Raw genomic sequence first — 11,280 nt, 5'->3', positions numbered from 1 at the left:
AAATAGGCACTTGGTGCCGCAGCTAAACGTCGCCTCCCTTCCCTCCTCCTCCCCCCCTCCCCCACGGCCTCTCCCGCGTCGGAAGAAGGCGCGTTTGCTCTACATATATGGTGATTGTAAAGGAGGAAAGAGACGCCTACTTCTGCAGCCCTTAAGGGAGCACGGCGCAGAACGCGCGTTTGTTCTCCGCCATGCGTTCACTCCCCGTGAAAGCGCGCGCCCCTCGCACCCTTTCACTCGCACATACAGCGTTCGGCGGCGCGCGGCGACGATTTCATCTCCATTGACGTCATACGGAACCTCACGGCGACGGCGACGGCGACGCCGACGGCAGAAATCTGCTTTTGAGTGTCCATATAATTGCTATCGCAATAAAAGAGACGCCTACTTCTGCAGCCCTTAAGCGAGCACGGCGCAGAACGCGCGTTTGTTCTCCGCCGTGCGTTCACTCCCCGTGAAAGACGCGCCCCTCGCACCCTTTCACTCGCACATACAGCGTTCGGCGCGCGGCGACGATTTCATCTCCAAATGACGTCATACGGAACCTCACGGCGACGGCGACGCCGACGGCAGAAATCTGCTTTTGAGTGTCCATATAATTTCTATCGCAATAAAACATCAAACGCGAGAGGTACGAGCTTCCTAGAAGAGAGGATATCGAGGCAGAGCTGGCTGGCGCCGCTTACGCGTACTTCAGCAAACTTGACGTCAATCGTGGATCGTACAAGATGCCATTAGACGAAGAGTCATCCAAAATCTGCACTTTCAGTACACCGTATGGGCGGTCAAGGTTCTTGAGATTACCATTTGCCTTGAGCTCCGCATCAGAGATATTTCAAAGGAAAATCAGTCAAGCAATGGACAGTCTGCCTGGCATAAGAGTGTACAAAGACGATGTATTGGTCTGGGGTTCTACAAAGGCCGCGCATGATCGCCGTTGGAGGGCAGTGCTTAAGGTGATACGCGAAGCACGTTTCACCCTAAACAAAGAAAAGTGCACCTTTGGTGCCCAAGGAGTCAAGTTTCTTGGAGACATAATCACGAGGCAAGCACGGAGGCCACATGAAAAGCTTATTCAGTGTGTTGCCAACTTTCCGACCCCGTCGTCCAAGCAGGAAGTGCAACGGCTGTTGGGAGCAGTAAATTATTTCGGAAAGTACACTCCCTGTTTGTCAGAAACGACAGCAGCACTTCGGAGTTTAATCCGTCAGAACACGTGCTTCGAGTGGAACAACGTTCATGAGAGAGAGTGGGAAAACCTGCGTGTCTTGTTGACTACAACACCCATTCTGGCAATTTTCATCAAGAGTATCACAGATGCGTCGAGCAGAGCTTTGGGAGCCGCACTGTGGCAAAGGCATGATAACGGCTGGCGACCGGTGGCATACGCTTCACGTGCGCTCACAGAAATTGAAACAAGGTATGCCCAGATTCAAAAAGAGATACTAGGGATCACCTTTGGACGTGAAAGGTGTTGTGAGTTCATCTTTGAAACTAGGATAATTGTGGAAGCTGATCATCAGCCATTGCTGGCGATAGCAAAGAAGGACATCGCAGTAATTCCACCTCGTTTACAGCAATTTTTTTACGACTGACGCGATTTCAATATGACTTGCAGTTTGTGCCCGGCAAAGAGCTGCTACTAACCGATGCTTTATGTCCCGAATAGTAGCTTCTGACAGTATTCCAACTAATGAAAGTGAAGACGTTAAGATATATGCAACACAAATACTTGCAAGTATCGCAAGCGAAAGTGCGAAACAAAAACTGCAGACGGAAATGCAAAATGACGATGAAATCAAGGAAATGATAACGGGTCTGCACCTCGGTAAATGAACTGACCCTTTCGCGATGGCATATTGATGGAAAGCTGCAAAGTGCTGGTTCCCCCAAAAATGCGTAGAGAGGTGATGAATCGCCTTCATGAGGGGCATCTGGGCATAAATAAAATGAAGGCGAGGGCACGGCTACTGATGTTCAGGCGCGGAATGCTTAAACAAATTGAAGAAGTGACTTCAAAGTGCAGCAGGTGCTGTCACTTTGCCTATAGTCAACCAGACGAGCCAGTTATCAAGAGCCCTGCACCACTATTTCCCTGGGAAAGCCTTGGAATTGATCTCTGTGACCATGAAGGGACTGCTTACCTAATCGTCTATGAAGGAAGGAATAAACTTTATTTGAAAAGAAAATTAGGCGAGCGTGGTTGGGCCCTTAGTCCAGGGCTCCACTGGCGCGAGCGGCTCGCTGGGCTTGGTCCAGGAGAGCCACTTGGCTCTCCTTTCCCTCGTCCGCAAGCCATGCCTCCCACTGCCTATTTAACATGAGTGGTTGTGATGTTATGTACGGGCTAGTAATATGTGAAGGCCTTTCCAGGCATTCCCATGTGATATGTTGTAGTGTGGGTTTGTTGGAACACCATGGACAGACGTCCAGAAATCTTGTTGGGCTTATTTTACTGAGTTGATGCAGGTTAGGGAAGCTGTTTGTTTGAATGCGCCGCCAGTCCCTACTCTGCTGTCTGTTAAGGGCCTTGTGTGGATGACCATAGACTCTGCGTTCCTCCCGTTGTTGTAGTAGAATATCACGAGTGCTTGGAAGAAGTTCCGCGCAAGGCCCGGCCGCAGCTCGGTTGTTGAATCCTCGAGCTATACGGTCTGCCGCCACGTTACCTTCCAAGCCCTCGTGAGCCGGACACCAGATAATGTCGTGGTGTTCTTTCAAGGTTTGTCCCAGAATTCTGCGTACCATTTTGGGTACCGTCCCATTGAGAAACAGCCGACATGCCGTCTGCGAGTCGGACAGTATGACTGCCGACTCGTTTCTGTGTTCCGCGTCTGCAATTGCCATGGCTATTGCAGCCGCTTCGGCCGCGCACGTGGATCGAGTTACAACTGTGGCCGTTATGATGCGTTGTTGTTGGGTAACCGCTAGCGTGTGAGTCTCTCTACTGGCTCTGCTAGCGTCTGTGTAGTACGCGGCTGAACCTTTCCCAAAACGATTCCGCAGGGTTACAGCTCGTGCTCGTCTTCTACCGGCATGGTATGTTGGGTGCATATTCTTTGGTATTGGTGCCACCGTGATATGAGATCTCGTGTCCCTGTCCAGTAGCACTGTATCCTCGTCGCAGTACAGTGGTCGCGGTGTGAAACCCAGGTTTTCTAGAACTGCACGTCCCTGGTTCGTTGAGCTGAGCCGCTCTCTTTGAGCTATGAGGACCGCGCTCGCGTATTCCTCAAAGGTGTTGTAGAGGCCTAGTCTCTCGACTTTCTCGTTATTAGCACTTTCGGGGATGCCAAGCGCTGCCTTGAAGGCTTTCCTTATGATTGTATTAACTTGTTTCATCTCCTGGTTTGTTAGTGCTTGGTACGGGAGTGCGTACGTCACTCTGCTAATTATAAAGGCGTGGACCAGTCTGATCGTTTCTACTTCAGTTAGCCCATCTTTACTGTTAGCTATCCTTCTTATCATACGGGCTACGTTCCCTGTTGTTCCTCGCAATTTTTGGATGGTGTGTGTTGTGCCTGCGTTCTGTTGTACCCACATTCCCAGAATGCGCAGTGTTTTCACCTCCCTAACGGGACGTCCATCAAGGTGGATGGTTATTGGTACAACATCGTTCTTTCTCGCGTATTTAGCCCTGACTCTGATCAGCTCGGTCTTCTCAGGCGAACATTTCATCCCTGCTCCGTCGGTGAAAGCCAGTATCTTGTCTACTGCTCTTTGTAGTGTGTCTTGTTTCTCCGCATACGACCCTCTTCGCGTCCAAAGGGTAATGTCGTCCGCGTAAATAGCGATGCCTAAATCTGGGTCCTCCTGTAGTTCAATGGCGAGCTTACGCATGGCCACATTGAAGAGGATAGGAGAAAGGATAGCTCCTTGCGGGGTGCCTCTGTTCGGGAGGTCAAAAGTGTCGGACCTAGTCGACCCCAAACCTACTGTCGCCGTTCGGTGCGTCAGGAATGATCTAACGTACGCGTATATGCGGCGGCCACAGTTTATGGACTCCAGGCCCTCCATGATCGAGTCATGTGAGATTGTGTCAAAAGCTTTCTTGATATCGAGCGCGAGTATAAAATGGTCACTCGAGCCTCTGATTGGGTGCAGGACGTCGTACTTCAGAAGGAGGAACACATCCTGAGGTGATACGTGTGGCCTGAAGCCGAACATGTTGCTGGGTAGAAGGTTTTTTGTTTCTATATAGTTGGATAGTCTGGTTAAGATCACTTTTTCAAACAACTTGCCCACGCATGACGTCAGCGAAATTGGTCTTAGGTTATGGATACTCCTGGGTTTACCCGGCTTGGGTATTAGGGTGATATTAGACTCTTTCCATTCTGTTGGGAGTTCTCCGCCCTCACTCCAGACTTTCTCGTTAAAGAAGTCCACGATTTGTGTTAGGGCTGCGTCACTCAGGTTTCTGATCATGGCATTGCTAACCTGATCTTTTCCTGGAGCGGTGTTTTTCCGAAATGATTGAGCCGCCGCGTATACTTCTTCCAAGGTTATGGGTGCGTCTAAGTCGGGTTGCTGTATTCCTTTGTATTTGGTGTGTAGCAGCTGTGTGGTAAGGTTGTGCCCGACATAAATCTCCTTGATCATGTTTGTTAGCGTGATATCGTCACCTTTAAACTCGCTCTCAAGGGTCTTGAGTGTCCTGTTCGTCACTGTTTTTGTGCCTCCGGGGTCAATCATGCTTCGCAAAATGTGCCATGTTCTCTTAGTGCTCAGTGTTCCTCTGAGCGAGTCAGTAAACTGTCTCCAGTTGGCGTCACACAAACGTTGCGCATACTCATTAGCTTGCTGTGCTAGCTGGGCTATACGTATTTTCAGTTTTCGGTTAAGTTTTTGTCTCTTCCAACGTTTGGTGAGGCTCCTTCTGGCATCCCACAAATGAAGTAGGTGTCTATCGACCGCCGGAGTGTCAGCGTTTGTTTCAATTTCCTTAGTTATCCTCGCGTGTGCCCTTTTGATTTCTGCTGTCCATGTGCTGACGTCGCGCAGTTCTCCGTGAATGTCTAGCTTTTCGCGGAATTTCACCCAGTCCGAGATTTTAGCTTTCCCGATCACCCTCCTTATCCTGGCCGCACTGAGCGATATACTCAAAATATAATGGTCGCTGCCAAGATTCTCTCCTAGATTCGTCCATGTGATGTTCCTTGCGATGTTTGTGAATGTCAGATCTGGCGACGTGTCTTTTGATACACTATTACCGATGCGTGTGGGGAGATCTGGCTGTGTAAGCTGGTATAGGCCGTATCTTTCTACTAGGTCCGCTAGCATTATGCCTTTGGGGTTCTCTTTGCTGTAGCCCCAATTAGCGTGCTGTGCGTTAAAGTCTCCCAGAAATATAAGTTGGTCCTTTCCTTTTAGAAGGCCCAAGGCGTGCACTAGTATATTCTCGAAGTCGTCGTGTTTCTCTCTGGGAGGGCTATACACATTGACTATCACCGTTTTCGGTCGGCCGCGTTTTCGAGGCCAGACCGTGATTACGTGATGTTGAATGGGTTCGTTCCCTGCATAGCTAATGCTCAGCGCCACATCCTTCTTTGCGAAGGTCGCTATTTGGGGGTACTCCGGGTTCTTATAGCACACATAGCCCTTCAGATTTGCCTGGTGTTTGCCTACCTCCTGTATGCATATAATATCGGGAGAGACTGGAGACGATTCAATGAATTGTGTGAAATTGGCGAGTTTTTTCCGCAATGAGCAGCAATTCCACTGCCAAATTTCCACTTGTTCGGTCTGTTTACTATGGCTGTGTCTAGCCATGACTGGTGTTCTCGGAATCTGTTCCGACTTCTTTGGGTTGTCTGGTGGGAGCGCCTGGGCTTTGACTAAGTCTCTTGCGAGGGTTCGTCGGCTGACTTATGTCACTGATGGTGCGTTCCATCTGCCCCAGTTTGGCAAATACAAGCTGCATCTGCTGTACTAGGTACGCTATCGACTCTGTTTGTGGTTGCTGCGTTGTCGTGGGTTGCACAACGGGCGCGTTCGCCGGGCCTGGAGTGTTATTCGATTGATTTAAAAGAAGTGCCTCGAGGCGTGCCATCCTAGACTTAACCTCCTGTAATTCCGTTTTGAGTTGTCTGTTCTCATCTACTACCCTTTTGTACTCGGGGTGTTGCGTTATCGGTGGTGTAACCGGTGTATGTTTGGCAGTGGGAGATACGACTTGCGCCCAGCTTACCTGATTCGCTTGTGGCTTGCTCTGTGCCATGGATGCCCTGGGTGACTTGCTTCTTGGATGGGCTTTCGCCTTCGTGTTCTCCTCTATGGTTGGTCTCGGTCTCGACGTGGACCTTCGACGCTGCTGCTCCGGTTGTCCGGGATCCGTGCGGTTGTTCGATGGCGAGCGGGTTCTTGAGCGGCTACAGCGGGTCAAACCTCGTCCGTACTCCCATTCCGATTGTTCGTCCTCCGAGGAGAACCAGCGATGGGCTGGTTTGTGTGGTTTCTTGGGTGGTTTCGCTGCCTGGTATCGTACAGGCTTAAGGCGTTTTGGGCAGCTGCGGTCTCCAGTTACGTGGTCCCCAGAGCAAATTGCGCATGTCGGGGTACAGTTGTGGGTTACTTCTGGGTTGCGCACTCCGCAGGTACGGCACGTGGACAAATCTGGCTGCGGGCACACGTCAGTGCGGTGGCCAACTTTCCCACATGCTCGGCAGAATTGGACCGTGTTACGAAAAGGAATACACTCCTTCTCACCTCCTCTGTAGTAAATATATCTCGGTAGCACGTCCCCGAAGAAAGTAAGGACAGCACTCTGAGAGTCTCCCAACATCCGGGCCTCTACCAGCTCCACGCCCTGGGTGCGAAAACGGAGGCTTTCTTTGATTGTCTCAGACGAAGTGTGTGGCTCTATACCATGGATGACACCTTTCCTGGTTCCTTCGCCTGGTGTGACGTAGGCATTGACCGGGTGCAGTTTTCCGTTGATCTTCAAAGACGTGACGCTCCTCATCGCCATTGCGACGGTCGTATCCGGGGTGGACGCTAGTGCTATGTTGGAACCCGGCCGGATGCGGAGAATGAACTGGTCCCATCTGATTTTTCCTCGGCAGGCCTCCACTATTGCGTCGGAAACCGCTTGGCTGGTCATATTCCTCAGTGGCAGTCCCTGGTGAGGTCGGAAGACCACTTTCAGATCGTCCTTGGGTAGGGGTGGGGGCCTGCGTCTCGCGGGTCGACCCCGGCGTTCTGGCTGGTTGCCTGCTGTAAGCTTGCTGTCCGCGGAGAAGTCCCCTCCTTGCCGTACGTTCCGCTCTTTTGCCTGTTTCTTCTTCACTCTGAGCGATTGGAATATCTGCCAACCCTCCTCTGCGTGCTCAGTCTCCTTTTTGGCGGGAAAATGCGCGTTGGCGTGCGCGGACGCCATGGTGCAATTACCGGGCGGTTGTTCATCGTCTCGGTTTTGGGCGGCAAAGTCCATAACCTCATCGCTCAAAACCAATGTGGTTTGTTGAGTCACTGGCTGCGATTCTTCAGTCGAGGTCATAGTCGTCGTGGTAACTACGGCGACGTTGTCGTTGTCGTCTTCGGGCGCGCGTCTCCCGGCGTCGCCGCCGCTCCCCTACTCGAGCTAGCGGAGGCTTCACATGGGCGAAATCACAAAAGGCCGTGAAATGGTGAAAAATGGTCCAAATCCGGTGAAACTGGTGTCCACCGATGCCGGAGCACTTCCCCTACAAGCAGGTGACAATTTCCGGGCGGTTTCAGGGGATGAACCACACGAAAAAGGAGATCATGCGGAGCTCGATGTGCACGCGTCTGCACTCTCGTCTATGATGCGTACTCAAATTACCCCAAGGTAGAACGTCTAAAGCACACCTCAAGTGAAAGCGTAACCAAGAAGCTCGAATTGATTTTTTTTCGTCATGGCATTCCTCTAGAAGTGCACAGCGCCGTAGCTCCGCAATTCAGTTAGAGTGCGTTTCGCGATTTTACCCGAACATGTGATATCAAGCATGTCGTCTCCAGTCCGAAGTTTCCCCGGACCATTAGCCTTGCCGAAAAATGAGTGCAGATCGTGCTGAAGAAGACCAGTGCTGAAGAAGACCAGAGATGCTCGAGAGCCGTTATGGATCGGCCTTCTGAATTATCCGTTGTCACCTTTCGAAGATGGGCGAAGCCCAGCTGAACTACTAATGGGACGACGACCACGTGGCCCCCTCACTGATTTCGGGGTTCAGCCTGCAACGAAGGTGAAGGAGCACGTACAAAAACTTAGACCTGCCATGCCACTTCCTGTCCTCTAAAGCGAGGACGTGGTACGCATTCAGAATGACTCCGGATGTATTATCAAGGCAACAGTTCAAGATCAAGTAGCTCCGCAATCATATCTGCTTAGAACAGAATGCGGCCACACCCTGCAACGTAACAGGCAACATATCCGAAAGACAAGAGAAGAATTCTGACCAAGAGACGCAAGCGTGGAGTATGAAGACAAGAGTCACGTCCAAGATACTCCTAATGATGGCAGACCTACCGCAACACAGTAGCCGGCGTCAGCGAACAACTCACCTGATTGGAGCCAAAGCGACGCTGAAAATCAGTCTGGACAATATACAGCCGACGTGGCTGACGATGTTGGCAATCTACGAAGGTCTGCACGCATCAGACGTGCGCCAACGAGGCTTACGTACTCCGAAGACTTTCAATAATTGCCTTAGACTTTCGTGTGTGAGTGTGTATGTGTTTGTGCGTGTTTGTACATCAACTTACCTTTTTGTTGCTTGTGGGAGGGAAGATTTATCGATATGTGGTGTGCTACGCGGTGCGGTCTGGCCGCACTGGTCACATTGGCACAGTATAAAATAGCATGCAACGCAATAAAGAGCTCTTCCCATGCCAGTCACAGTGTCAGCGTCATGTAGATCCAAACGTTCACCTGGCGCTAGACTGTGTTGCAAGTTCGCAGGGCCTTTAAATAAAGTTATTTGACTGACCGACCAACCGACCGACCGACCGACCGACCGACCGACCGACCGACCGACCGACCGACCGACCGACCGACCGACCGACCGACCGACCGACCGACCGACCGACCGACCGACCGACCGACCGACCGACCGACCGACCGACCGACCGACCGACCGACTGACCTGGCGCTAGAGTAATGCCAATGAATGAGGCCGAAATAGTATCGACCGTTAGGATGTTTTACCTACGAGTCAGTAGACTAGATTGTTTTCTGGGCTGATTGTTTCCTGACGAAATTGTAGTAGCTGATCGTTTTCTTTGCGTAAGCAGCGATCATGAGGCGTTTAAGCTGCATGCGGCCAGGATGAAATACGAACAGAGCCATTAAAACAGCCGCACACTTGATACGCCATAGCTCCCGTCCTAATTGCCTGCGACGAAGTGAAATACTTACTAAGTACACCTTCGCTTAGAATTCAGTGCATTATTCTGAATTCAGCCTATATAGTGCAAGTTTTGAAATCAGGAACATCAAGTTTTATAAGGCGCAACCCTTAGATGACTGATAGGGCAAAAAGTCTGACGACCGTCCGGCGTTATGGCACCCAAATTCAAGTGACGTCTCAGACACATTAGAGAAGCTGGTATCATGTGTAGAATGAAGTTGGAAATAACGTGCTTGATTATGGAAGCTATGAGTAAGCCATTAATTTATTTATCAATAAAAGAGCTCGATTACCTCTGTTCGAGTTGCACGGACACCCTTCTAAATAATCAAGTGTGGCCACAAAAGTGTCTGCGTGTTGTTTCCCCGGTCGTGTTCATATTTGCCGAGCAATGTACACATGTCTTATGACGTTTTGAGGAGTATAAGTACGCCTGCGAGAACTGGAAATAAATCTGTTTTTTTTTTAAGTTAGCGCTGTGTGTTTGTCTAGTGTGCCTTTCCGTATGCCTCTCATTCTGCCTGCGCTCCAAGAAAGTAGACGGACGAAAAAGAAAGAGAAACCATGCTAACCTAACCACGCAGAACCAGTGACGATGTATAGGCGACGAAAAAAGATAACAAGTGATGAGAAAACAAGTAATAGGAAGTAATAACGCATTCGAATGAGAAAGTCAAAGTAATATAATGAACATCTCGTGAGTGCGCAGACTTTCGCCTTCATCCTCTTTAGCGTATGCGTGATTGTCAACTTTTTTATACAAGGTATACACTCGTAGAAGAGGACATGAGCAAAACTTACCTGTTTTACATCACTCTTTGAATATTGAACTGCGTTTAGGCAAACCAAAATGCTGCACATTATTACAGCGACTACAACACTTTGCATATCTTTTGTACCACTGCAACAGGAAAAGAAATGAATACGAAATTCTCGAATGCAGCCTGAACATTAGCAATCATCTTTATTGAGATGTACATATTGTGAATTAAATACGAAAGAATAGCGAATACAACTATAAATTAGGCACGGACAACCACTTTGGCTCAGATTGGTCTGAGTAAGCTACACTCCAAGGCAACAACAACTTCGAATTACAACTCACGTATTTTGCCTACAACCTAAACGAGCCCACAAGGATTACTGAGTGCATCACAAGATTTAGCTTAGAGAACCAATCATTGACTCATCGGTGTTACCGAAGTTGATGACTATTAGAAGGTTTATTAGCTAACATTGTTACCATGGCTTTAACAAAATTTGCTACCAAAACATTTTAGCGTTGTGGAAAACCGACATATTAAATGTCGTGAATCTGTGTACTATACATATCACCGCTAATGTGTACATACATGCCACAAAATAAGAATGCCCTCATGAAGAAGAAATACGTTAGATGATTATTTAGCAAGGAAGAAAGATATAGAATAGTTAGAGTTGCCCAGCAGACTTGGGTGAGAAAATATGCTCGCAAACGTCTTTTTGTTTTCTTTTTTTTTTCTTTGTGCAGGTTAGCGGCTGTTATTGCTTTTGCTATACATTTGGCCAGGGGGCACAGTTTAGCTCTTCATAGGACCAAACGATCGCTTCAAATTTGTGAATGCATCTGTCACGCCGGCTTTGCAGGGGATACATTACTAAGTGTTCGGTCCTTCCTCCGGGGTCTTGGAGGCAAAAATGCACAGGCTAGTAAAAGACGTAAGGTAGTTCTTCCACATTAAATACTTGGCCATGTACTTCTTTCCCTTATTGTCATTTGCCTGTCGAAATTGTCTTGGTAGCACTGCCTTCCATCTCTTCGTATTTTTGTCGCATGCATGCATATACTTGACACGCACGAAAGGTTAATAAAAGAAAAAGGAAAGATCCTACCTTGCGTGACGCTCAAAGAAAAAAACTATGATTCAATGTCGTG

The sequence above is a fragment of the Dermacentor silvarum genome, chromosome 8 (genome assembly GCF_013339745.2).
Source record: "Dermacentor silvarum isolate Dsil-2018 chromosome 8, BIME_Dsil_1.4, whole genome shotgun sequence".
In the NCBI taxonomy this organism is placed as follows: domain Eukaryota; kingdom Metazoa; phylum Arthropoda; class Arachnida; order Ixodida; family Ixodidae; genus Dermacentor; species Dermacentor silvarum.
The sequence above is the reverse complement of the archived record's forward strand: the minus strand, read 5'-3'. Positions refer to the sequence as shown.